This window comes from Balaenoptera physalus (genome assembly GCF_965194825.1).
Source record: "Balaenoptera physalus genome assembly, chromosome: 7".
Taxonomy (NCBI): Eukaryota; Metazoa; Chordata; class Mammalia; order Artiodactyla; family Balaenopteridae; genus Balaenoptera; species Balaenoptera physalus.
In genome coordinates, this window is record NC_138886.1 from 115,607,666 (window position 1) to 115,634,693 (window position 27,028).

The 27,028-nt window shown below is 48.4% G+C and overlaps 2 protein-coding genes across 4 annotated transcripts in view; both read left to right on the plus strand.

The window, feature by feature from the left end:
• Nucleotides 1-27,028, plus strand: part of GATA4 (GATA binding protein 4) — a 343,627-nt gene that overhangs the window by 74,186 nt on the left and 242,413 nt on the right. The window lies entirely within an intron of this gene.
• The window catches only part of BLK (BLK proto-oncogene, Src family tyrosine kinase), a 76,785-nt gene continuing 49,968 nt past the window's right edge, over nucleotides 212-27,028 (plus strand). For all 3 annotated transcript variants that reach the window (XM_082469288.1, XM_082469290.1, XM_082469289.1), the window contains exon 1: nucleotides 212-7,378. The gene's annotated coding sequence lies outside the window, so the exon portion shown is untranslated. The remainder of the gene's footprint in view (nucleotides 7,379-27,028) is intronic.

A 27,028-nucleotide genomic window follows, 5' to 3' on the forward strand; every position in this document is an offset into this window, starting at 1 on the left:
AGTAAATAAGACATGATGAAAGCTTTAATTCTAACAATATCTAATTCTTTTATATGTGTAGAAAAACGATTGGGAGGGTATATGCAAATATTAGCTGTGGTTTTTCTCTGGATGGCGTAATAACAGAGGATTTACATTTCTTCTACAGACTTGCATTAATTTTTTACATTTTCTACAGCGAATAGTTTTTGTAATTAGCAATGTCAAGAAACACTATGACAAAGAGAAGATGGCCCCGTGCTTGGAGTACATACCTGATGTCTCCTGCTCTGAATGGAGCTGTCTTTTATATGAGGTGCTGTGAGGCTGGGCTGGAGCCCAGAGCAGCTGGGCCACCTGGGAGCTCTTCCCCTCCAGTGGCCCTTCGGATCAGGGAACATTGGGCCGAGCCTGGGAGAGTGAGTCTGGACTTGGTGACAACACACCGATTCTAAAGTTGCCTTTTGGATCAGTCCTATGGATCCAATTTAATCTTCAAGAGGCAAGATGAGTGAGGCATTGTCTCTTTTGATCCTGCAGAAGTCCTGTGAAATAGGGCACTCAAGATCTATTCTCCCTACCTTACCTGTGAGGACACCGAACTTGGAGAGGTTAGGGGGCTTACTCAGAGTCAGCCAGCTGGTCTGACCCCGAATCTAGGGCACTTTGTTCTGCACTGCGCTGACCCCGTGGTCCCTCCAAGCAATGGGCAAGGCAGCCTCGGTAACCACAATGCGCTCGATCCATGTGCGATGGCCAGGGATGACCTCGTGAATAAGGTGACTTGTGAGCAGAGATTTGAAGGAGATGAGGGGATTGGTCAGGAGGTGAGGGGAGGAAGGGTGTTCCAGGCAGAGGGAACAGCCAATGCGAAGGCACCTTGTGGGCACACGTGCCTGCGCAGGGGTGCCTCGTGCAGGAGTGCGGTGTGGGGGTGAGGGGTGGGTGACGAGAGTTGTGGGAGATGATGCCAGGGAGGTGACAGGGCAGGGGTGCTGGCAGATCCCATGGACCTGGCAGACCCTTGTAAGGACTCGCCTTTCCCCCAGGGAATGCAAAGAATGCACACCTGCGATGGGTCTCTGCTGTCTTCAGCTCCCACAGCACAAAGCACTCTCTAAATTAGTCTTACCTGTTCCCACCAGCCTTTTTAAGCTACTCAGGGACAAACTCCTTTGTCTGAGGCTCCTGTGTATCCCTCCTGGTGATGAAAATTTGGTCCCCATTCATTGAATGAGAGAAGGAAGGAAAGAAGAAATTTCTGTTTGGCTCTATTTCCGGAAGACACGTAGGGTGATGACACCCTCCCCTGCTCCAGGGAGCGATTAGAGCTCGAAGTCCCCGGCCAGAGTCCTCTAGTTTCTACCATCTGCCTTTGGGAGGGACTTTTCCATCATGGACCCAGCATTTTAAGAGGATCCAGGAAGTGTTTGTCATTTGGAGGCATTGATGTTGGCAAGGATAATGGCTCTTTGCTGCCCTTATCTCTCAGAAGGGGTTGACTCAGGCAGAAGCACTGAAGGGACGTGGGGACCAGCTTGCCATCCTGTAGGGAGCCCAGGGGGGTCAATGAGCATTTATGGGCGGCTCGCTCTGTACCAGCCGGTGCTAAGTATCGGGTGCGGTGCCTGCCGTTTATTGGTGTAGGAAGTAATTAACAAAGAGCATCCACCTTAGAACTGGAGTTGGGCAGGTGACAGATGCCGTCTAAGCCCAGCTGAGGAGGACGAGGGAGCTGGCTAGGAGAGGCAGCAGGGAGGCCTGACAAGGAGCGTGGCAGGAGAGGAACAGCATTTGCAAGAGTGTGTTCAGGCCAGAAGGGGCTTGACCATGGCTGAGAGGAAGAGTGCAAGAGGGCATGATGGGCCAAGGTGAGGTCTTTGAACATGACCCTGAAGACAGGGGGTTAAGAAGGATGAGGGTCATGGCTATTGTGTCTTAGAAAACCTGGATGGATGAGGGGACAAGACGGGAGGAAAGGAGGCCAATAAAGAGATTGTTTCCATCTTGCTAGCAGCAAGAAGTGTTGAGAGCCTGGCAGGGAGTGGCTCACTGCGTTTCCCAGGGGATGCTGGACCGCGGGGAGAGCGGTGTTGGGGGAAGGGGCACAGCAGGGGATCTGAAGGCCGGCAGGCTCAGGTTGAAGCCCTAGCTCTTCTGCGACTGGCGTGTGCCTGTATGGCGTCCCTCAAGTTTTAGTTATAGTTACTTCATCTGTAAAATGGAAATCATTTTAGTAGTACTAGCCTTATACATGGGCAAGAGGGCCTGCCTTGGACCCCACGCTTTAGAGAGCCCTGCTCTGGGCCTCCTCCAGGTAAGGGGGCCATGAGGCCAGAGAACGTGCCCACTCCAAATCCATTCCTTCCCTATTCTGTGCTCTAAGCATCCAGGATCCAGGAATTTCCTGCCCAAGTGGCCAGCATCTGGGCCTGTGCAGGCCTCTTTCCTGGTCTCTGGAGTGTGGGTGAAGGTTGGACTCTCAGGATGGGGCTTCTCCTGCATAAGCGCAAGGGCCCTCAGGTCAGAAAGGAAAGGGGGAAGGCCACGGGTGGGGCTGAGATCTCACCTCCCTGCCCCTGGCGTTCCAGGAGTCCAAGGATTTGGAATTGAAACCTGCCTTTGAGGTTGTTATAAAGATATGTTTGTCCAGGCAAGAGGAAAGAACAAACATTGTCTAAGAGTTTGTTAGCTTCGTTTACAACTCTCAAATATTTGGACACATGGCACGTGGGCCTCCATTTATGTGTTGGCTTTAGACCTCTCGAACATTGAGGGTGGGCCTGATTACAGGCCCGGCTTGCTGGTTTGTTTAAGAAGCCCAGGACACTGCACGCAAGTGTGAACTCTTGTCACCCGGTCACTCTCCTCTCCACCGTGGCTTGTCCTGCGGAATTTGCACTTTTATCTTATGGACATTTGTACGACTCACCATCTAGAAGATGCTGCAGAGTATTTCCAGGCCCAGCACCAGCACATTTGAGTGACAGCTGGAATGAGGCCTCCCTGGCACTCCCAGCTCTGGAAGGAAAGCAGAAACAATGCCACTAATGATGGAGGTGAAGCAGCCCTGATGGTCAGAGGAGAGCCTTCTAGATTCTTCTAAGCATCATCTCACCTCCTTTGAATGATGGAAAGAGCCTTGGATAGGAACTGGGAGATCCCGGCTCCGGTCCTGGCTCTGTTACTGATTAGACCTTTGTCAAATCACTGGAACGAGAGGTTCAAGCTCAGGCACTTCCTGACCCAGGATTCCATGATCCTCCCCACCCACCGAATAGAATGTATCATGCTGGGCAGAAGGCAGGACCAGAAGCTGCAAAGTGGCAGGGCCTGGCAGATACTTCAAGTTTGGGTCAGCAAGAGGTCAAGGCCAGCTAGACAGAGAGAAAGAGTCCTGTGGGTTTGCAATGAGGCTGGGGTGAGAGCCAGCAGGTGAGACACTCACGGGCAAGGCTGTACCCCCGTATCTTGGGTAGCGCCTGCTTGTTCTCTGCCTTGTTTTAGTCTGGCGGGTGGGGTGGGGTGAGGTGCTCCCGACCAGAAGGCAGGATGAGGAAGTCTAGGGCCTGCCGCAGAAGTCTGCCCCTGATGGAAGCACGGCCGATTCCCAGTTGCTTCACGAACTCGGCAGTGCTCCTAGCGGCTGATGACTTTATTCTTTTCATTTCCACCAGCCAATCTCTAATGATACAGAGGCCAAGGTTGGGTGTCAGGAGAAGTTGTCACATACAGGGATAAAGTTGATCTTTCTATCACTAAGAAGACCTAGACCATAAGCATGGGCTTTAGAGGCAGAAACAGGGCCAAGTCAAAAAAGATAACGGCATGCTTGTTATCCATCACTGGGGAGGGATTCTGGGGGAAACCAGTCTGTGGGTCTTCATGTTCACCCCCTTTCCAAGAATTGTACTGCAAGGACAGACCTCCCTAATCTCCCTTATACGTCACTGCTCTCCCCAAATCAACTCAAACTGACTGTCCCCATAGAAGTTGAAGCAAATGGGATACACACTTTCTCTCCCACCCCATCCTGACCAGCCAGGAGGGGACGAAGTCTACTGAGTGCCCAGTTCGGGCTTTGGGAACCTTGGGTCTGATCCTGGCTCTGCCACTTGCTGTTGGGCTGCTTTGGGCAAATATCTAACCCTTTTGAGCCTCAGTTTCCTCACCTACACATCAAGGGTAACAATGCCTCCCACTATGGGTCGTTGTGAGGATTAGAAGCAATGCCTATAAAATGCCTGACAGAAGTTTGGCACAGAGTAGGAACCCAATAAATGATGTTTTTTTTTTTACCATATCTGTGCGCCAACTGATTCTCTGATTGTGCCCCGTCTGAGAAGGGTCGTGCGTGTTGCTCATTCTAGACTAAACCACAGCATGAGCAAATAAGAAACAATCAAGCTGGCAGGATTCCTGAATGTCTTAGCTGCCTTGTTTGTCTTCCTTGAACATGAAGTAGCTCTGTTTGGAACCTGACACGAGGAAAATAAGACAGGGCACGGAGCAGAACAACATACCCTGTGGTTCAGCCACAGTCCTCAGGCACAGACTCAGGGCACTTCCTGGCGGGGACGCAGCCTGCCACTACCCTGACTACCATCTCATGATAGGACTGTTTCTGGTCCAAGGACAGAACCGGCAGCAGACAGGGAGAGGCACCCTGAGATGGGCCTACTAATGCTCTCAAGGATGTGGGAAACCAAGGGACGGGTGACAGATGGTGAACACACAGAGAAATTACTTCTGCAGAACCCCCTGTGAGTCACTTTCAGGTAAATGCTTCATTATAGGATCAAAATGTTAAGAAACAGAATCAGCCCTCCTTGAAAATGGTTGTTGTGATGATGCCATAGGCTTATGAGAAGGGGGAAGGGGGAGAGAGAGAGAGAGGAAAAGAAAGAGGAGAAGGTGGAAGAGGAGGAGGGGGAGGAAGGGGAGGAGAAGAAAGGAGGAAAAGAGAAGAGAAGGAAAATATTCAGAATGGTTCTATGGTCTGAACGTACCCCCCCCTAAAACTCATATGTTGAAATCCTAATCCCCACTGTGATGGTGTTAGGAGCTGGGGCCTTTGGGAAGTGACTAGGTCATGAGGGTGGAGCCCTCATGAATGGGATTAGTGCCTTTATAAAGAGACCGTACAGTGCTCCCTCGCTGCTTCTGCTCCATGAAGACGGAGCAAGAAGACACCAGCTATGAACCAGGATGCAGGCCCTCACCAGACACCGAATCTGCTTGTGCTTTGATCTTGGACTTCCAGCCTCCAGAACTGTGAGAAATAAAGTTCTATTGTTTATAAGCCACGCAATCTGTGCTATTTTCTTAGAACAGCTTGAATGGACTGAGACGGTGGGATATATTCTTCCTCAGTGGCCTGGCATCCCGGAGTCATGAGCTATGTGAGTGACCAGGACACTGCCAGGACCACCTAACAGCCTGACTCTTCCCCCGGCCCCTCAGGAAGGCCGTGGTCCATGCAGGCCAGGTGGTTTAGCTGTCACAAGAAGGGTCAGGTCAGCCTGGGGCTGGGAATTCTGCAGCGAGTGCCTCCCGCCTTGGCGCACCCCGAGTGAGGCAGACTCACTATGCTCTCTCTCTGTAGGGCCCACCCTGTTCTCCTTGGACCTGACCTCAGTTTTCCAAGCCAGTTTCCCCTGTGGACATTTCTGCATCCTTGCAAGTCAGGACTCGTACGCTGAAGGGGGTGGATTATCTTTGAAGTTTTCCAAGGGGGAAAAATAATGCATTGGCAGTTGGGAGAGAACAGCATCTTAGAGGAACTATAAAATCCTCCCCCCACCCAAGCCCGCCCAACTGGCCCCTCTTACCCTGAAGTCCAGCTAAGCAAACAATGCAGTCTTATGGGACTCAGAGTCTAAGAGAAATCAGATGGAGCCCAAAAGAAATCAGGCAGAAGCCAAGTTTAAAATACAGCTGTGATCCAAACTTTTAATCCCAATGCAGGGGCCCTGGGTTCGATCCCTGGTCGGGGAACTGGGTCCCTGATACCGCAACTAAGAAGTCCACATGCTACAACTAAAAAAAAAAAAAAAAAAAAAAAAAATCCCACATGCCGCAGCTACAGATCCTGCATACTGTAACTAAGACCCAGTGCAGCCAAAATAAATAAATAAATAAATAAATATTGTTTAAAAACCCAAACATCTTATTCTGCATTATGTCTTTACAAAAGACATCTTGCCTTCAGAAGAACCATTAGCTTTCTAAAACCCGCTCACATACCAACATGCCCATGCAAACATATCCAGTACCTGCAAAACACTAGGCTCTGGGCTAGATAATTACACTTGTATGATCTACTTAAGTGTTGGAAGGGAGTAGAGAAGATGTTAATAAATCTGGTCTGATGTACCTATTTGCAGGCCCTAGAATACATCGATTCTCTAATCTTTCCCGACGTGTATTGTGGATTCTATTACCCTCTTTCCTCTCCCCAGTAACCACCCCTTTAACCTGAATCAGTACCGCTCATCTACGCTTCCCTGTCACCCGAGACAAAATGCTACTCTTGACACTTCACCCTGAGGTCACCAACCTGTTGTCTGTCTCTCCTAATAGATTCCAAGCCTGCGAGGTCAGGGGTGGTGTCTTATTCATTTCCATCCCTGGAAATGTTCCCAATGCCAGCACAGGACTGGGACACAGAGGGTGACTAATCAATGATGCTTGCATAAGTGAACAAATGAATGAATGAATGAGCACACATTCTTATAAACCCTTGTGTCTAGTTTCCTCTGCCAAAGAAGAAATGGAAGGCAACAAACTAAGCCAGGGATGCCAGAGTGTCCCGGATGGGCCGCTGGTGATGGGGTGGGTAGTGTGAGAGCTGGGTCGTCTGTCCTCTCCCGTCCTAGGCACGAGTCGACGTGGCTCCCTTAGTTCACCTGGGACGTGGTCTGGCCACCACTAGCCTCCCTGACACTGACTTACAGAAAGACAGCAGGGGCTCTCTCTCCCCTGTCATTAAAGGGCCTGTGTGATCAATCTTCTTTTCTCAGGAGCTAAAAGAGGGTAGTAGATTATACCATCTCCTTTTGCAGGAAATCAGCGAAGGGTCAACTTTGCTCTGTCCTTTCTGCAGATGGAGAGGCCGAGGAGAGAGTGGGCACTTCCTTAAGTGCCCCGCAGCCTGCATGGGAACCTGGCTGCTGAGCTCGGGACATTAAAATGTTTTCCATTTATGACTTGGGAAAATTCCACAACCTGCCCCACCTTTCCTCAAGGCCCAGGGGGCTGAGGTGTTTGCACCTGGGTATCTGGAATGTGTGTGAGCCGAGCAGGGGCAGACCCATGCAAGAGGTCCCCTACCCCGTACCTTTCCGGGCCTGGAATTCAGTCCTGTGTGTGGAGGTGGTCCCTCCCAATGCTGAAGCAGGTGAGCGAGAACTTAGGCCGCTCTGGTTGTAGGCCCCCGAGTAGGCTAGAAACTCCTGTGTGTCCTGTTTGGGAGACTGTTTTAAGCTGGAATGTGGGGCAGGGCTGAGGCAGGACCAGAGTCCGGGGAAAGAAATGAGTTAAGTGGAGGGTACTGAGGGCAGAGCAGGGGCGATCCCCCTCTTGGAAGCCTGGGAGGAGGGCTGGGGCCCCAAAGACCCAGGCAGCCTGTGCCTTCTCCCTGCTCCCCCTGGGCCTTCGAGCTCCTGCTCTGGGTTCCACTGAGTCACCAGGCTTGGTCTCAGCTTCTGCTACTGTCCTGCATGGGGCCCAGGACCGTCCTGGGCACTCAGCCCCACAAGCCCTTCCACTGACTCAGCCGTGTCCCATCAGGGGTGGCCACAGCAGGCCGGGGTGGCCCCTCAGGGGTCCAGGGAGGGCCCCGAGTTGCCAAGCTGCAGACGTTGCTGATCTCTCTTTAAACTACAGAGAGAGTCTGATTTGCGGCAGCTCAGCCTTCAGGGTTTGAAGCTCCCGGAACAGCTGCTCTCAGCTCAAGCCGGTCATTAGTGGGCTTGTGGGTTGGAGGTCTGGGAAGAGTTTTCTAGGAGGCGGCGCACTGGAGAGGAAAGCGGACTGGCCTGTGGGTCAGGGGCCCCGGGATCCAGTCCTGGCGTTCCTGTTCACCAGCTGGCAGCCCGAGCGGATCTCTTTCCTTCTCTGAACCCTGGAAAATGGGGACGGGAGGACCCAGATGAGAATTCTCCAGTCATTCAGCAGCTACGACCGAGCACCTTCGGTGTGCCAAGGGCTGCTGGAGACCCTGGGGACGCAGTGACAGACAAGAACGGTAAGGCCCTTTCTTGTGGGGCTGACCTGTATTCTAGTCAGCGAAGGGGACGGGCAGTAACCATCAGATAAACCGATCAACACGGTAACTTTACTTACGGATAAGTACCATCCAGAAAACAAAACAGGGTGACTCAGGGAGAGAACCGGGGTCGGGGGAGTGTCCAGAGAACGCCACCGTCCAGGCCAGTGATGCCTTGTGTGGGGTGAGAGCGCTGGGGTGGCCGTGAGCGGGCAGATGCCAGATCTCGTGGAAACGGAGCACATAGGACCCACTGTGACTGGGGAAAAGAGATGGAGAGGGTGACTTCTGGGCATTTTGGATGGAGCTACAGAGTCAGTGGTGGTGTTGATTCATTGATTTGGGGGACGAGTGGGTCTGGGAGGGAAAATTGAGATACTCGTCTTGGACATGTGAGGTCAGAGACCCTGAGTTGACTCCCAGTGGGGATGAGGTGAGGATAGTCAGGCGCCCCGTTTCGGAGCGTGGCGCGAGCTGCAGAGCAGATAAGAGGAGCTCACACACGGTGAAGGTCTCCTGAGGTGTGGACGCAGGTTTCCAGAGCTCTTTACACACCTCCCACCCACCCATCCCCTTTCAAATGCCCTCGCACACCCCCATCCCCGCCCAAGTGCCGCAAGCACCCCAGTCCTGACCCCAAACTTCCTCTGCAGGTGGCTCTGGGGCCGTTCCCACTTCTCAGCACAAAATCCACATCCGTTACCTCCTGGATCCGCAGCCTGGCGCCCAGTCAGCTGACCAGTAGGGACGCAGCCGCAGACGACTGTCCACTGAGGTGTCAGTGACTCTGGACATCTTATTCTCTGCTCGGGCATTTTTCCCTCTTTCGTAGGGGGCAGTGGCTGTGTAGAGGCAAGCGGACACCGCCCCAGCCCAAAGGCCTCATAGATGGAGGTGCTGGGTGTTTTGATTGGGGGCCTGGCTTTGAGCAGTTCAGACCCTCCGAGGCCTCGGATCCTGGTGTGCGGAGATTCCCAGGGCAGGGGAAAGCCCTTTTCCCGAGGGAGCTTTAGAAGACAGAGAGGGTGCTGGCCCCTGGGAAAGGGTATCCCAGAGACTCTGCAAGGCGGCTCTCACCCTTGGCCCAGGTGTGAAAAGTGTAGGTTTGGGTTCTGGTGATACAGGCAGGATCGGTGAACTCTGGGATAGAGAAACATCTTAGCAATTCAAGGAAGGCGCGCCATTGTCTCAGCTGCACTAAAACGATGGGGGTCCCTAATGAGCACCTGCTCCTTCCCCGATAGGAGACCGTGGGCTCGTGGTTAAAGCCCATGGGCACTCTGTCTGGTGGGTAACAGTATCTCCCTTTGCAACCGAGGGGCAGGAAGGCCAGTTAAGGAGGGGCCTGGGGCTGTCAGCTGAGTTGGGATCTTTACCCTTGCCGGGGGGCAGGTGAGCTACGACCTGCCCAAGGGTCCCGCAGGGAACAGCTCACGCTGAGGGGCTTCGAGGGGACCCAGGGGCCAGTCCCCTCTCAGTGCTGGCAGAGGAAGCCCGTGGAGAAGAGAGGAGGCCAATATTATCCCATTGCCTTCCATTCGGTTTTCAAATATGGCGTGTCTGCTGCCTTGTTCTTTGGGCACAATCACCCCGAATGACTCAGCCTCTCTGACTCCAAACAGGCCTCCTCTGTGCAGTGAGAAAACACCCACCAGTGGTCCCAGCTTAGTGTCCTCAGCAGAGAGCACGGGCGCTGGAGCCAGACTCTCTGCGTATCCATCCCGGCTCAGCCTTTTTACCACCTTGTGACTTAGGCAAGTCACTTAGCCTCTCAAGGAATAGAAAATAAACCACCTCATAGAATTGTCTGAGAACTCAAGGAGATACTAGCTGTACAGGGCTAAAAACAGTAGGTGACCACAGCAACGTGCCATCAAAGTCAGCTGTCATTACCATCATCTGCACGGCCACCCCAGGGGTGTTCTTGTTGGCCGTGCTGGGGCCCCAGACCTCTCCGCAGGCCAATCTTTGTTGTCAGAAAGGTGGGTATTATGGCCAGGAGCCATCGCCCTTCCCTGTGACTGGGCAGCACACCTCTTACCAGAAGAAGAGGGAAGGGAAATCTGGGGAGGCACATAGAAACCAGCGAAACAAACACCAAAGCAAAGCTAAAGACAACAACTTCCACGATCTTCCACAGATCGCCCCAAACTGTTTAGTCTAGTGACTCAGACGGTGGTGGTCAACTTAACCTCAACAGCACTTAGCCTGGGGCCGTCCATAGTTGAATGTCACAGTAGTGACATTGGTCTGCTCAGCTGCCATAACAAAGTAAAACAGACTAGTGGCTTCAACAACAGACGTTTATTTTCTCTTAGTTCTGGAGGCTGGAAGTCCAAGATTAAGAGGTTAGCAGGGTTGGTTCCTTCTGAGGCCTCTCTCCCTGGCTTGCAGACGGCCTCCTTCTCCCTGTGTCCTCGTGGCCTTTCCTCTGTGCATGTGCACGGCCTGTGTCTCTTTTTGTGTGTCTACATTTCCACTTCTTATGAGGATGCCAGTCAGATTAGACTGGGGCCGACCCTAATGACCTTATCCTAATTTAATCACCTCTGTAAAGGCCCTATCTGCAAATACAGTCACATTCTGAGGTCCTGGATGTTAGGGTTTCAACATACGAATTTTTGAGGGACACAGTTCAGCCAAAAACTAATTCCACCCATGGAACCCTGAGATGTACGGAATACACAGATTTTAGGAGGACTTCAGAAATCACCAAGTCCATTCCCTGGAATTTGTAGGTGAAGCTCAGGGTCCTGCAGCCATTTGTCCAGAGGCACAGAAGAAGTCAATGCAGGACAGGGGCCAGAGTCCTGGGGCTGCCCTGCTAAGCCGCGTGGATTGGGCAGTCAATGTCTGTATCTGTAAGAAGTAGGTGAGGAGTTCTCTCTCGCTGGGCTGTCTGTTGAGAACTCAAAGTACGATCACGATCATAAACATGCTTTGTAAACAGCAAAGCCCGCACCCAGGGATGCCCCAATATTTAGACAGGCAGGAGAAGGTCATGGTAATAGAGGCTCTTGGTTTTTGAATCTCTTCCTTTACTCAGAATAAGGAGAGGGAACGGGCTTTCTGACTGTGTGCCGGGCTTTATACAAACGTTCACATTTATTCTTAATAACAGCCCTACTTCAGACTAGAGATCGCTACCCCATTTTGAAAAGGAGAAAATTAGAAATCAGAGGACTGAAGTCACTTGACCAAGGCCACTGCTCGTCAGCGGTGGAACCGGCGCTAAGTTTTTCTGACATAGCCACGCTCTCCTCACCTCCAGGGTGAGGCCAGGGGCTTTGGGGAAGGCCTTAGCCAGGAATGGAACCGTTAAACACCAACTTGCAGTGAGGTTCCTGGCTGGGAGAACGCATGCTCACAAGTGCCTGGAGAGCATTCCTGTGACATCCAATTTTTATCTGGGAGGCAGTGGATAAAACAGGCCATCCTAAGAAAATGAAGTGCAAAGGTTTAACGCTGTCAGCGTAGTCTCTGACTGCAAACCACAGTGCAGCTGTGCCCGTGGGGACACGCCACACGTCCAGTCTCATGCCCTCCCGGGAGCCGTGGGGCCTGCCTCGCTGTCACTTGTTTCATGTGTCCAGCCAACACGATCACAGTGACACTGGTAAACGCCTACACGACGTTCACGGGTCAGGAACCATTCAAAATGCTTTGTCTGTGTCAGCTCATTGAATCCTCACAAAACCCTAAGAGACAGGTATTATTGTCCTCCCCAGCTAGGTCGGGCAACTTGCCCCAGTTGTCTGTGCCTTAAATGTCTGTTGCAGGGTTTGACCAGACTGTCTTGCTCCAGACGCCAAGGTCTCGACCACTAAGCTATTTCAAGGACACGTGAGGACTCGCTCATAAGGGTCTATGTTACTGGGGCATCATGCCTTTGACTTATAAGAAAAGAACATCTTTGAGGGCCTTTTGAGGGCCAGGCACTCTGCAGACCTGTCGTCTCCAGAACCTGAAGAGCTGGGTTTTGTTATCTTAGTTTTAGAGACAAGAAGTTGAGGCCCGGGAGGTTAGGTGATGCAGCTAGAATCTCACAGCCAACAAGTTTACAACACTGAGATTTTAACTCTTAGCTGCCCCTGTGCTCTCCCTTCTGGGACCAGTGCTTCCCAGACTCACAGAAGTCCCTTCGAGATGTTTCCCACCAGTGTTTTGGGCTTTGTAAGCTTGATGTCTGAGTGGTAGTAATTTAGTAGGTCAAAACCAGCATTTAAAAAATGAAATAAAACAAAGCACACAGAAGAAAGGGGAAGGGATAGGAATAGAACACAGTAGAATAAATGAAAGGTAAGAATAGGTAATTTGGGGTGAAACTTTGGATTTAAGTTATTTACATGTGTGTACTGGGTTGTAATGTAAATTGCAGGTCACAATAAAAAAAGTTTGGAAGCCATTGCTGTGTGTTTCCCAGGCCTTTTGTCTGCAGGCACCTCCTCTAGGGCCCAGGGGTTATGACTTTCAAAACCTTAATGATGGGCCCTGTACCCTCTCCAGTTTTGAACAGAGCTATTTCTGAAAAAACAAGTCCTTTTCCTATTAGAGTTCCCAAGGATTAGGGATAAGACTGCAATTTGGTGAACTTCTGGATGACTGCTAAAAATCACATTTCCTTGCTGCCTCAAGATTTTTTTTCAGGGCTGCTGTCCCAGAATCTCCCTTTGCTTCTGGGCAATAGACCACCTGTGAGTACAGAAGCTCTCCCCCACCCCCTACCCCCCGCCCCATAACCTGTGTCATCCTGTTCTCTCTCTCTCTCTCTCTCTTTCTCCTTTTTTTTAAAATCTAGTTTTAGTGTCTCTCAGGGTCATACATGTATGTAGTCTGAAGACTCAGAGAGGCTTGCCATGAAAAAAGGTCTCCTTTGCCTCTGCCGGCTGCCTGCTCTTTTCTGCTCCCCAGAGCCCGTACTTTCAGAAATTTCAGCAGATGCTTGTGACATTTACCCCCATTTCGCCAAATATCAGTAGCATGTTTAGATTGCTACTTCTTGATTTTTTTCAGTTTCAGACATGACCTTTTGATTTCTTATTATGAAGCAAATTTAGCTCTTTTCAATCTCTCCAGCACACCCTTCTTATCTCACCATCTCTCCAGGAGAGCCATGTAATTTTTATAAGTGTTCAGTGTCTGTATTATGATTACGTAAATTCTACTCAGAGCTGAGCCATGTAGTATGCTATACTTTTTTTTTCAAACACAATAATAAACTTTCCCTGGATATAATTGACTTACTTTTTCATTTGCTTCATTATCTGTATGTTTATCATTAATTCAACCCTCCAAGCTAGTTGTCCCTAGTTGTGTAGGTCTCTTCTTAATACATTCGAATATATTGGGCAACATGATAATATCACCTTCTTGAAGAAATCCCCCAGAGCCCTCTGACCTACTCCAAAATGCATGGGTTGTTCCTAAGCCTGCATCACAGTTATTTTCTTGAGATTTCTCTTCATTATTTTCTTGGGAATCTTTTTCACCTCTCTCATCTTGGCTGTTCTCTTTCTTGGATCTCAAGTCTTTTTCTTCCTTGATTTCTTTTTTCGTTTTAATGGTGCACATCACCGAGTCCCTTCCTGAGAAAGGCAACGTGGAACCAATGTTTTGAGACCTTGAATGCCCCAAAATGTCTTTATTCTACTCTCACTCCTAATTAATAGTTTGGCTTAAGACAGAATTCTAAGTTGAAGATAACTTTTCCTTAGAATTTTGGAGACATTGTTCCATTATTTTCTGGCTTCCATGATTACTTTGAGGAGTCCAAAGCTATTGTATTTTGGTCATTGGTCTTCTGTCCCCTGTTTTTCTCTCTGGAGGCCTGTGGATGGGTATTCTCTTTACTTCATTGTTCTGAAATTCTGTGATGCAGTAGTATACTTATTTTATCCATCATGCTGAACACTCAGTGGGTGTTTTTGGTGGTGGTGAGAGTTGGCTGGGGTCCTCTTTGGAGAAGGCTGCTGGGATGCTCTGGTTCTCTTTATTCCCCACAGGAGGATGTTGTGGTCAAGAAGATCCCTCTCGGTGCTGGGTTTGGCATGAAGGCATGTTCACTACCATGGTGGCACTGGAGTCTGAGGTGCAGTCGTGTGTGCCGTGGTCATAGGACCAGGTCTGGCATGTGCAGGGCGGCTGTGGCCTCCAGATCCAGGGTGCAGGCATGCTTGCTGTGACAATGATACTGGTGTCCAAGATGCAGGCACACATGGAGTGACTATGGCTCTGAGGTTCAGGGCACAGTGAACTTGCTGTGGTGCTGGTGGTGCCAATGTCAAGTGTATACAGAGTGGCTTCTGAGCTAGGGTCTTGGCCGTGGGGACAACTGTTTTGGAGAGGGGAGGATGGAGTGGGGACATGGCAGCTCTGGCCCCGGGGGGGATGCAATGGCAGCTCCTTTCAAGGCAGGGAGCACAGCAGTGGCTTCTCCAGGGAGACACAGTAGTACGGATTCCAAGCATCTCTGTTTGCTGGCGTCAGTGTCAGCAAACCCTGTGGAAGTCCTCAGTGGTGAAAGCTTTTGGTGTCTCAGTGGTGACAAGGGCTGCTGTGGTCCTCCTGATCTCCCTTCCCCCATGTGGGAAGGTCCTGCTGAGGGCATCCCTCTTGCCACTGAGCTGTGCCAGACTGGGGGATGCGGTGATCCCAGGAAGATGCCTCCTACGCTTTTCTATGCAGTCATCCTTGGGTTTTGTGCCCCACTGAGTTGCTGCAAGTTCTTTCTTTCATTCAGAGCTCTGCCAGTGCTATGCTATTTCATCTGTTTGTAGTTCTTTATTAGTGTGTGTGTGTGTGTGTGTGTGTGTGTGTGTGTGTGTGAAGGACAAGCATTGGGACTTCCTAGTGTGCTAACTTGCTGAGATCACTTCTCCTCTTTACTTTTTTAACTTTCTTCAGTTTCTTTCCTTAATGTTTGCTCTAGTGATTACAGTATGCCTCTTCAATTTATCACAATCTACTTTAAATTAATACTGATTTTTTGGTGACAAAAAGAAACTCTGGGGACTTCCCTGGTGGTGCAGTGGTTAAGAACCCACTTGCCAATGCAGGGGACATGGGTTCGATCCCCGATCTGGGAAGATCCCACATGCTGTGGAACAACGAAGCCCATGCGCCACAACTACTGAGCCTGTGCTCTAGAGCCCTTGAGCCACAACTACTGAGCCCACGAGCCACAACTACTGAAGCCCGTGCACGTAGAACGCATGCTCTGCAACAAGAGAAGCCACCGCAATGAGAAGCCCTTGCACCACAACGAAGAGTAGTTCCCGTTTGCCTCAACTAGAGAAAAGCCCGCGAGCAGCAACGAAGACCCAACTCAGCCAAAAATAAATAAATAAATAAAATTTAAAAAAAAAGAAACTCTGCACAATGTAGCTCCATTTCTCACTACCCCCTCTTTTGTGCTATTATTGGCGTATATATTTATATGTGCTACAAACCCACAGTATGATGTTATAATTTCTGCTTTGAGCAATCATATGTTTTTGTTAAGTTAAGAGAAGATAATATATCATTATGTATTCTTTTTTTATTATTATATATTCTTAAATTTACTTACATGCTTGCCATTGCCAGTGCTTTTCATTTCCTTTTGTCAACTGGTTACCATCTGGTATAATTTTCTTTCAGTTAGAACGACTTCCTTTAGTTTTTTCCATAGTATTAGTCAGATAGAAACAAATTCTCCGTTTTATTTATCTGGAAAAGTATTTCTTTCACCTCCATGTTTTAAAGGATAGTTTTATTGGATAGCAAATTCTTAGGTGACAGTTCTTTTAGCACTTTAAATATGTCATTTCATGGAAATAAAAACAAAAATAAACAAATGGAACCTAATGAAACTTAAAAGCCTTTGCACAGCAGAGGAACATAAACAAGACAAAAAGGCAACCCTCAGAATGGGAGAAAATATTTGCAAACGAAGCAACTGACAGAGGATTAATCTCCAAAATTTACAAGCAGCTCATGCAGCTCAATATCAAAAAAACAAACAACCCAATCCAAAAATGGGCAGAAGACCTTAATAGACATTTCTCCAAAGAAGATATACAGATTGCCAACAAACACATGGAAGAATGCTCAACATCATTAATCATTAGAGAAATGCAAATCAAAACTACAATGAGGTATCACCTCACACCAGTCAGAATGGCCATCATCAACAAATCTACAAACAGTAAATGCTGGAGAGGGTGTGGAGAAAAGGGAACCCTCCTGCACTGTTGGTGCGAATGTAAATTGATACAGCCACTATGGAGAACAGTATGGACGTTCCTTCCAAAACTAAAAATAGAACTACCATATGACAGCAATCCCACTACTGGGCATATACCCTGAGAAAACCATAATTCAAAAAGAGTCATGTACCACAATGTTCATTGCAGCTCTATTTACAATAGCCAGGACGTGGAAGCAACCTAAGTGTCCATCGACAGATGAATGGATAAAGAAGATGTGGCACATATATACAACGGAATATTACTCAGCCATAAAAAGAAATGAAATTGAGTTATTTGTAGTGAGGTAGATGGACCTAGAGTCTGTCATACAGAGTGAAGTAAGTCAGAAAGAGAAAAACAAATACTCAGTTTTTGTAGTTTTCAACTCTAGAAATTCCACTTGATTCTTCTTTACAACTCCCATTTTTCTGTTGAGATTCCCTTATTGTTGACGCATTCTTAACATAAATTCCTTTAATTCTTTGAGTATATTTTCTTTTAATTTCTCGAACATAACTCTAGGAGCTGCTTTGAAGCTTTTGTCTGCTAAATCCAGCATCTGGATCCATGTGGCATCATAATGTTGATTTTTTTCTGGTCAGAATTTCGTGTTTCTTTGTGTGTCTAGTAATTTCTAGCTGAAAATTGGACATTGCAGTGAATTCTGTTTTATATCTGAATTCTGTTTCATTTGCCTGAAAGATGTGTTTTGCTTTTATTAACTTTTCTGCACTTGAATTGCAAAGTTGGTCTCCTCCATGGTGTGCAGCCATTGATATCACTGTGTAGTTTTTACTTTTAGTAATTTACTCTGTTTTTTAGTCTGGTTCCCTAAGGGTATGCCCTATTTGTGCACTATTTAATTTGGAGAGAGGTTATGCTCAGCAGCATTGAACATGTGAGCCTTCTACCTTCCGCTGCCCAAGCTGTGTATGGTTGGAGGAACAAATTCAAATCTACAGTAAGTCCTTAGGTTTCCTTTGGTTTTCATTTTTTGCTGGTCTCTGTGACTCGTGTGTATTTTAGGAGTCAGTGAGGGACATGTGGGGAGTTTATTATTTCAGCCCTTTGGGGGCTGACTTAACTTACTTCCAGGATTTACCCCCATTACATTCCTGGGTGATCTGCAGGCCACTCTGAACAGAAGTTATATTCTCAAGCCAGAAAAGCTGCAATTTTTCACTTTGGTCTTGAACTGATTCCATGACCTTTTAACCCATAAATGGCAGGTTTTCACCTCCCCATTCCAGATCAGATCTGTCACCTCCCCCTGGCTGTTGGTTTTCACTAACAGCCCTCAAACAAGTCCATCATTCCCACAAGTAAAGCTGTGGTTCTCATCACCCAAGCTAACGTGTGGGAGCGAGGGATAGAAACTCCAAGCAAGAAGACCACAGACTCATGGCCATTCTGATGCAAGAGCAGTTTTTCAAGATTAAACACTTCTCAATTTGTTGTTCTGCCTTTGGTCATGTTCCAGTGCCTTTAAATGGTGGGTTTTAACAACTTTATCTGGTTTTTCTACTTGTTTTTTTCAGGGGGAAATTGACCAGCTTCTCATACAACCATTCCTAAGTGAATCTTGGACTGGATTATTTCAATGTTTCTTCCTTTCAAATATTCTATTGCCCCACAGCTTTTGATTTTTTCAGAAATGTACTGATGTCAGAAGGCTGGTGCAAACACATAGAAGGATAGCTCCGAATTTTGCATAAATCACTTTAAATGTGCAAAAATAAATGGGGGAGCCAGCGAGGCTGAACACCGAGCTGGAGGTTTCAGAGCTGGGGTTTAATCTCAGCGCAGCCCTGGGAGCCCTCTCCAGGGTTCTCTAACAAAAGTTTCTTCTAAGGACACCCCTAGCCTCACCTAACACATCTTGCTGCTGCCCATCTTCTGCCCTGCCTCGCCCCCTACCTCCCCCTGCCTTTTTCATGGATTCTATGACTCTGTCAGGGTGAAAGTGGCAGAAAGTAACTTTCACTTCTGCTTAGACAACTGAAACTCAAGAGCAAGGTCATTTCCTTGTTCTTTTCTGAGTGGCTGCTGGAATACATTTTTGGTTTTTTTTCCGACCCCTGTCTGTTGGGGGTGGACAGAAAGGTGAAGTTTTTTTTTTTCCCAGATCATGTAAAAACCAGCTTACCTGAACTCCCTTCCCTGCAAACTTCTCACATCCCCTCTCACCCTAACCTTGAATAGATCAGTTGGAGTTTGAGGAAATGGATTTTCTCTTTAGAAAGGTGGATTTCCTGCTCCCCGCTGTATTCTCTGTATCCTTGGGTCCAAGTATTTAAAGTTCTTCAAAACTCACAGATTCAAATCCCACAGATTAAAAAAAAAAATTAGATGTAATTCAGACAGCATCACTGGACCCTTGGTTAGTAAAAGACTCAACCCAGGTGTCTGCCTCTGAGAATTTGCAGGATCCTTAGTGATAAACCATGTTCAAAGCCGTCTCCTTGGTAACACCCCCCAATAATCACTGACGGAGTTATTGTTCCTGCCTCTGCTCTAATACTGTGCCTTGTTGAGGCGTCTATGGCTGCACTTACCACATCCCATGATACTTGTCTGTCTACCAGACCCCTTCCCAGGCTCCTTAGACTGAGTCCCTCAGAGGAGAGCCGTGCCTATTATATCCATATCCCCGGCCTCTGGTGTGTGCTTAGAGCGAACAGTCACCAAAGTTTGTTGTGTTAACTGAATTGAAACAACAAGACTGAACTGAATTGAAACAACAAGACTGAATCATCTCATCTCAAATAGTAACTTTTAAATCATAAGCTTGGGAGTCCTTGAACTTGTGTTTAAATGTTCAGGTCCAACTCTCAAGTGTCAGGAAGTGAATACAAAAATAATAACACCTATGATTCACTGAGCACAGCTGGTTCTGGGCCCTGTTCTGGGCCCTTTGCTCTCAAGGATGGAAGAAGACAAAGCAGTTTTTTTAAAAGATCAGATTTGGGACTTAGATTAGGCATATTCGCATCAGCTACCAGTTATTTGGAGTTCACTACGTGCTAAGTACTGTAATAGAAACTTTTTATACCTTAATCCATTTATTCTCACAAAAAACCTTTCGGGAGAAATGAAGCAGACTGTTTCCAAGGAGCCTTAGAACCCACGAACTCCATGTTGCCGCTGCTGATGCCATGAACATCTGTCCAAAAGCTCTTTCCTACCAGGAGCTCACAGAGAATTATTGTCTTAGTCCTAAAATCCAAGGAGAGAAACTCCATAAGGAAGCTGAAATTCTGGACTGTGGTCCCAGGGCAGGAGTAGAAGCAGACCTGTCTGAATTCTATCCCTGCCGCACCCTCACTGAGGTTCCCAGACATACAGGCAGGAGAGGAGGCCACCCGTTGGCTCCCTTCTGTCTGTGCATCAGAAAGCAGGTGACCAGTGGCTCACCACGTCTGGCTGGACCAGCAAGTCTCCAGAGGTCATCTCAGCAACCCTCTTGGTCCCATTGGTCCCTCCGCCGGTGTGGTACAGGACAGCACCTCACCACTCTAGGTGTCAGGGTCCTTCCCCATCACCTGCTTCACTCTCTGCTCCTCTGAGTTTTCATAGCTGAGTGAAATAGCACAACTGAAGAGGCTCTGAGATCAAAATCAAGGAGTGGCTAGGGTGCTAGAAACAAGGGAATTAGCTAATTCTGTGCCGCCTCTCACTCATTCTATCATTTGTGTTCTTAGTATCCCATGGGCTAGGTATCATCAGGACTATCTGGAAGACAAGAAATAATCAGCAAGCCTGGGAGAAAGGCCACCCTGCTCACCCAGATGGCACAAGGCAGCAGAGCCCAAGCTCCTTCTTGCCTTGAAGACAAACGCTGCAAAGCAGAGCGCAATACCTTGCAGAGTTAGCTTGGAGGTTACTGACTCTGCCAGGCTTGCTGCAGGAAAAACAACATCTGTGTTGTTAAATCAAAACCCCATGAGAAAATTTCCCAGTGGCAGAGGGGCATTGTTACCGATGTGGCCCAGGCCCAGACAAAGACCAGCTGCTTGTGGTCCTGCCTCACAGGCTTTTTCCTGGACCCAGTGAGCCCACGGAAGCTTTTGAAGGGCTTGGCTGGAGGGGCGGGGCTCCTTGGGGGCAGCTGTGACCACAGACCGGGGAGCCTGCCACCTCGGCCGGGTGATTGCCATCGTCAGCAGGAAGCTACGAGCTACTGAACTGATTGAGACACCTGGGATGGGCTCCTGTTTTGGGATTGCTTCCGAGCTGCTGGCTGTAGCTGGAAGGACACTGCCCCACAAGGCGCGGGGACCTGCAGAGCTATGGTGAGCGGCCGCTGAACACTGCCAAGGTAAGATGCAGTCTCCGCCTCCCTGAACATCTCATTTCCTCAAACGGTGCCAACAGTGCCCGGAGGCCTGTGGGTGGGAGACCGGGCAGGAACATCACTATGGGGGTTATGGGCGGAGAGAGAAGACATTCTTAGGATCCGAGCCACAGCTATGAACAGATTGCCCTGTTGTTTGTTCATTTCTGTTTTAGAGAGTTTTTTGATTTATAAAAGTTCATCCATCCAGGGTAGATTCTGCTTCTCAGGCTTTCTAAGCTGGAAAAGGTGGTGAATGTGCCACGGCGGAAAGACAGGAGGAGGCTGGGGCGGGTGGTGGTGAGATGCGTGGGCGCTCACGGCAGCTGTGGGCTCCAGGCAAGAGCCTCCCTATAAGCGAGAGTAAAGGTACCACGGTGCAGAGCTGATGGAGGCCAGCGGTGATGCACGGGGGTGTCTGGCTCAAGGTCAATGATTGGCTGTTGCTTTTGTTTCATTTTGGGTTTTTTTTTTTTTTAAATAAGGTTTTCCATTTTTCAGACATTTGGGGGTAGGGTGATGGAATAGGTTTAACGATGGCCTTTTGGGCTAAGAGATCTATCTGGCCAACTGTGAAAAGGAAAGAACAGTTGACAACATATTTTGAAAGGATTTTAAAAATTCTAGGATTTTGACAACTTTTCTAGTCATTTCCTAACTGTGTTTATCACTGTGTTTAGCCTCAACTGCCCACATTGCCAATGAACTAAAGAGTTATCACCGCGCTTCCGTAGTTATAGAGAATTCCATATAACATATGTTGATACTCCTCCCTCCCAGAAGGGAGCTTGATTCCCCTCAGCTTAAGTGAGAACTGGACTTAGTAGAATGTATGGAAAGGGAAAAACGGTAACACTATAGTGGAGAATCCTGGCCACAAAGTCAAGGTTAACATCTCCAGGGATAAGACATATTGTATTTATTGCGTAACTTTGTCTGCAAGGAGAAAAGTACTTCACCTGTGTGCTATTCTTCCCCCAAACCCATAATCCCAGTCTAGCCATAAGAAAACATCAGACAAACCCAAACTGAGGGACAGTCTACAGACTATTTGACCTTCTAGATTGTCAAGGTCATGACAAATGAGTAAATATGGGGAAACCGTCACACATCAGAGGAGAGGAAGGAGACATGACAACTAAATCCAGAATTCACATCCGGGCTGGATTGGATTCTGGAACAACAACCACCTCAAAGTCACTAGTGAAAAATAGGTGAAGTCTAAATAAAGTCTGGAGTTTAATGACTATCATTGTACTGATGTGCCTTTCTTAGTTCTGGCAAATGTACCATGGTTAGGAAAGAAGCCAACATTAGGGGAAGCTGGGTGAAGGATGTATGGGAAGTCTCTATCCTATCTTTGTAATTTTTCTGTAAACCTAAAGTTATTCCAAAGTAAAAAGCTAAAAAAACAAAACTATGCTTATCCCGCCTTGGAGCAGAAATGGTCAAAACCTGAGCATGCTTAGGAAAACTGGCTTCCATGGCCCGGGGGTCCCACCCTCTCTTTGAGCATTCTGGAACCCAGCAAGCCTCTTGCATTTTTTGCCATCCTCTCTCCCGGCTCCCCACCTTATTCCCAGAAAGCTCCTTATTTCCCTCTCCGCGTGGTATTTCTCATGATTCATTTATTTTTTCATGCAACACACATTTTTTGAGCCCTCACTCTGTGTCAGGGGACTTAGGGCCGATACCCCACCTCTGTCTCCTAGCAGAGCTCACTGCGCTGGTTCAGGCTCCTGGGCCCCCAGCACATGCCTAGCTACCCACAACTGGCCCCTCACCGGTGAGGAAGTAGGAGGCCGAGCGTGGAGGCCAGGGAGGGCCCAGACCCGGCATGGAATACCCGATGAACTCTGCCATCCTGAGCTCAGCCATCCCCACAGAATCTGTGGTCAGCCAAGCAGCAGTGAGCTGTGCTGGCCAGCGCTCTCCCGTGAGCGGAGCATCTCCAGAGGGATGCAGAGCCGGACTGGGGCTCCTGAAGAGCCAGCTCCTGCACTGCCCTAGAATCTGCAGCATTCAGATGAGACCACCAGGGGCGACATCCTTGCTTGTAAGGGTCAGGTGTTTGGAAAGGTACCAGGGAGACAGAGAAGCCTGACCTCCCCAACACACACACACAAACATACACACACACACACACACACACACACACATACACGCACACCCCACAGGCCCGGCAGAGCAGGTGTGCCCTTGTTCGAAGGTGATATCTCAGCCAGATTAGAGAAACGCTGCGGAAGCAGATGAGAAAGAAGAAAGAATTATGAAGCTGTGGGGAGATAGCGTTTAGATGAAAATCACATCACTTAGATGAAGATCAAAATTAGAGAGCGGAGATTACCACTGGGCCTACAGTCCCCTCCCTGTCATATCTCCGGCTCCCTCACTGCTTCTGGACCTCCTCCACGGGGCCGCGCTCCTGCTGGGCCCTCTGACTGGGGCCCCTCCCTCCTTCCTCATCCAGGCAAGTCCCGCTTGTCCGGATTCTCAGGATCAGCACCAACGTCTTCTCTTCTGCCACCAGTGCCCAAACCCATCCCTGTGTCCCCATGGCCTCCAGCACAGGCGTAGGGCTATTTGCTTGCTGGTCTGCTGCGCCTCTGGACCTGGGCTCCTCCAGGGCAGGGACCAGGCCCTTCCTCCCTTCCCTCTGGGTCCCAGCACCCAGAACAGTGCCCAGCGCAGGGTGAATTCCCTGTGGAGTGGTTCTTGAGGGAGAGAAACAAGGACACATTCTTGAATGCAAATAAAGCTTAAGACATGAGGAAGAAAGCTGGAAGGAGGAAAAGCATGTGAGATTTCACGATCACCCTTAGTCACAGTGGACTCCGGGACCATGGCCACAGCGGGGCTTTAACGGGGGCCCTTGCAGAAGGAGATGGGGTGTCACTAGGTCTTCAGCGTGTTCTGCTGCTGCAAGGCAGAGTGGGCCAGAGGAAGGTGCTGGGCCTTGGGGCCAGCCAATCCTGCACTGGGACCAGGCTCTGCCACTTACGGGGGATCTGGGAGGGTCGAGCAAATGACCTAGCTCTCTGTAAAGGGGGAACAGTTGCACCCAGCTCCAGGTACAGAAGTGAGAACTAAATTGAACAAGATGATTGGCACACGGAGGCTCTGCCATGGCCCCTCGGCTCCCCATGGGCCACTGTGTGGCTTGTGGGTGCCCCCTCACCAAAGGCCTGATGTTTCCTAAAACCCTGGGGGTAGAAAGAGGTTATCTCGGGTGCCTTGTCAAGGCCACTCTCTGCTGGCCTCTTTGCACACCTTGTTACCTGGGCTGCTGCGCCAGGACCAGGGTGAGGCAAGTGGGGCTCCGAGGGTACAGAATTTAAAGAGGCTCACCCTCTCAGGATCGCTCAGGTGCAGGGGATGGTCGAGTATGTTCACGTGTGTCTGCACGGGTATGAGTAGCTCTGTGTTTAATGGATTAAGTCAGGAGTTCTGACCTTGAGACCACAGACCCCTCTTAGGTTTCACGGGATCCGTGAGCTCCCTGAACTTCGTGGACGCATGCATTCTTCTGCAAAGAGTATTTATGGCTTTCATCAGATTCGCAAAAGGCTCTGTCCACCCTGAAATATTTGGACTCACCAAGTCCGATGGTTAGGAAGGATTATTTAATTTTATCTCAGTGTGCTGTATGTACAAGGCAGGGGAAGGGACTTGGGCATAGGAGAGAGACAAAGCAGCCGTGGCTGAGAGGTCCTATAGCTGAGAGGTTGGATGCCTGGGCTTGTGGAACGGAGGGCCCAAGTTCAAGGTTCAGTCCTGCCGCTTCCTGGCTGTTGGACCTCAGGCATGTCACCAAATGTCTTCCTGAAATAACAACTGTTTGACCTCACACTATACTGCCAGCCTCACCTATCTCAGTAGGGGACTTATACCCTTAAGTCTCATTTCTTTATTTGTTGATAATAGCACATCACAATGTTATAAGAATTAAACTCCAAAGCCCTAATTCTTTGGTGAATTGAAGCTGAGGAGGACACAATATTTCCATCTAGATTCTAGTCAATGCTTCATGGAAGAATCAATTCTCCGTGTAAAAGGAGTCGTTGTAATTTGAAAAGGCACATTTCACATTTGTAACTTCTTAGAGTTATTTGTATGCACAACGTTTATCTTGAAATCTTGAAAAGGGAGAGTGTGATTTGGTTTCTCAAAAGAGGAAATGGGTTTAATAAGATTGAGAAACATGAAATCTAGGTACTTTGTGTGCTCCCCTGTGTCGAGCTTATTGGGCTGAGAGCTTGTGTCTGGATCTCAGTGCCTGGGCTGTGCAGGCAACCACATTCCTGAGTCAGGCCCGGGCACCCAGCTTGGCAAGGACACAAGGCTCCTGTAAGAAACAAGGCAGGCCCTTCACTGTGCCATCGTTGCTGCAATGCTGTTGAGACCGCCGCCCACCACTGCACTCAGCACCACCCTAAAAGCAGCCTCGGGAGAATTACTCTCAGACTCCAGACCCGGGAGACCCGCTCTTCGCCCGAGCAGCAGACGCCAACTCTTCCAACGGGTCATTTCCCACCCGCTGCTTCAGACTCCAGGACACTTAGAGCCAAATTTCCATCTAACCATATTAGCAGTTGGGGAGCCCCATCTCAGGGTCTGTATTTCTGTGTACCTGCCTTCCTGTCAAATTTGCTTTCCTGCCCTAACTTACCCTTTGGTCTGATTTCTTTGCCTATTTTTCTCTCCTATTATTTCATATTTATTTTTATAAGTGGCCCCAAATCTTTTTGGAAACATCAGGAAATGAATAAATAAGTAAACAAAAACAGGACAGTGTTTTGGAAAGAGCCTGATGCATGGTGAGGGTACTCAATAAGAATTAGCTCCCTTTCTGTGTACAAAGCATAGACCATTTCTTTATTTTTTTAACAAGAGGGCCAACCTACTGTGAGATATCCAGCTGTGAGTCTATTATAGTTAGACAAATAGCCTGTTTCAACTGTCTGTTTTTACAGTTATTCTAGCCTCTATTGTTACAGAGATTATATAAAATTATTTCATGGTAAGATTCTTTTTATTCCTACCATTTCTAAAGTAAATGGGACTTTTAAAAAATAAATTCTTTTTTTAAAAAAAGTATTGCACTTGGGGACTTCCCTGGCGGTCCAGTGGTTAAGACTCTGTGCTCCCAACGCAGGGGGCCCGGGTTTAATCCCTGGTCGGGGAACTAGATCCCACATGCATGCCGCAATTAAGAGTCTACATGCCGCAACCAAAGATCCCACATGCTGCAACGAAGATCCTGAACACAGCAACAAAGATCCCACGTGCCGCAACTAAGACCCGGCACAGCAAAATAAAATAAATAAATATTAAAAAATTAAAATTAAAAAGTATTGCATTTGAAGATAGGACCAAAAGTGATAAGCCATTTTATGATTTTATTTGGGTGGCTATATGGGAAAGGCTGAAGTCTCCTTTTCCTAATGAGAAAGAACCAGTTCTATTTTGTGGTGTCCGTCTGTCTGTCTGTCGGTCGGTCTGGCAGACTCCCTGGCACCTGTCAGTGCTGTCAGGGATGTGTCAGGTTAAGATAGGCATCTTCAGGGCTGAGAGCAGGGACGTGCTGGCACATGCTTAACCACCAGCTTTCCGGGAAGCAAATATACACAGTCACACATATAAGTTAATCATCAGTTTTACTGGTATGAAGGATGTATGATGCATAATTTACAAACATTAATATATACAATACCCTTTCTTATAAATACCATATAGCCCATTGATTCTCCATAGAATGCTTTTGTGGACTTTTGCCAAACCCTTGTATCCAAAGTCAAGCTATGGTTGCCAATAGATGCACATGAACTTCACTGATATTTTCATTTATGCCAAGAAGTAAGATCACACTGAAACCACGAAGACGTGTCGGAACTGCACTTGTTAGTCTGCGTGGTGACCCACTTCTTTACTAAATTGGAAAATAGTTTTTTATTACTTTAAAATTTTTCCCCATTTTGGGGGGTGCTATTCACAGCTACAAATATTTTTAAATGAAATCAACATTATCAACATTTTCTCCATCACTGTCTTAAGTTGGGAAAATCAGTGCAACAGATCAACCCCAGATGTGTAGCCCTTGCCTATTCCTGTGGTGTAAACACTCTCGCCATAGCTGATTTCAAGGCGCCAACGTGACTTGGCTGAACACGAAGCTGGGAGGCTGGAAAGAGGCGAGGTAGCACACTGTTGTACTGTGTC